Source organism: Rhagoletis zephyria, unplaced genomic scaffold (assembly GCF_001687245.7).
Source record: "Rhagoletis zephyria isolate East Lansing unplaced genomic scaffold, Rhagoletis_zephyria_1.1 Rzeph_scaffold_02036, whole genome shotgun sequence".
NCBI classification, from domain to species: domain Eukaryota; kingdom Metazoa; phylum Arthropoda; class Insecta; order Diptera; family Tephritidae; genus Rhagoletis; species Rhagoletis zephyria.
In genome coordinates, this window is record NW_016159120.1 from 10,065 (window position 1) to 10,999 (window position 935).

The window sequence follows — 935 nt, forward strand, 5'->3', positions numbered from 1 at the left end:
AGCCACCATCTTTGTCGACAGTCAGGCCGCACTGAAGGCAATAGGATCTAGAATAGTGAAATCGGGAATTGTATGGAAATGTCACACCACGCTGGCGTTACTGAGCCGTATCACACGTATCACGTCACACTATGCTGGGTTCACGGACATAGCAATATTGAAGGCAATGAGTCGGCTGATGAGATGGCTAGATGCGACTTAGAGATGCCAATAGAAGAAGCGAATAGCTCCGAACTACCACCGTTCATGGATCACGTTAGGAAACTTTCTAAGTACATACATGAGTGACATACTGAAACTCAGTCGATCTACAGTAAGTGTTCTAACCGGCGTCATCACAGGACACTGTGCTATAGCACCAATACTTCAACGGTGGCGAATACCAACGAGTACTCTCTGCGGATGATGAGGATGAGAAAGAGTTAATTGACCACTATCTGTGTCGATGTCCATGACTACAGACGAAGCGACTCAAACACTTGGGTTCACGCTTCTTTAACTGGGCGACGTTAGCGGAGATGGAACTATTGGATCTCCTGGGCTTCATTAGGGTTAGTAATTGATTTAGTAGAATAATGACTTAAAGCTACTCTTTCGATTATAGGTACGTGTCTCCTCCTGACACTCACTAAAAGACACTCACTAAAAGACACTCACAATGGACAATCCTGTATCCGAGTGAAAGTATGGATTATTCCACACACGCTATCCTAACCTAACCCAACCTAATAGCGATTGCTATTTCCAATCTATTCAAACCGACAATCATCAATGCAAATTGAAGAAAAAATTGGCTGTTGTAGCTGTCATTAACTCTGGTAACGGGTGATTTTTTTGAGATTAGGATTTTCATGCATTAGTATTTGACAGATCACGTGGGATTTCAGACATGGTGTCAAAGAGAAAGATGCTCAGTATGCTTTGACATTTCATCA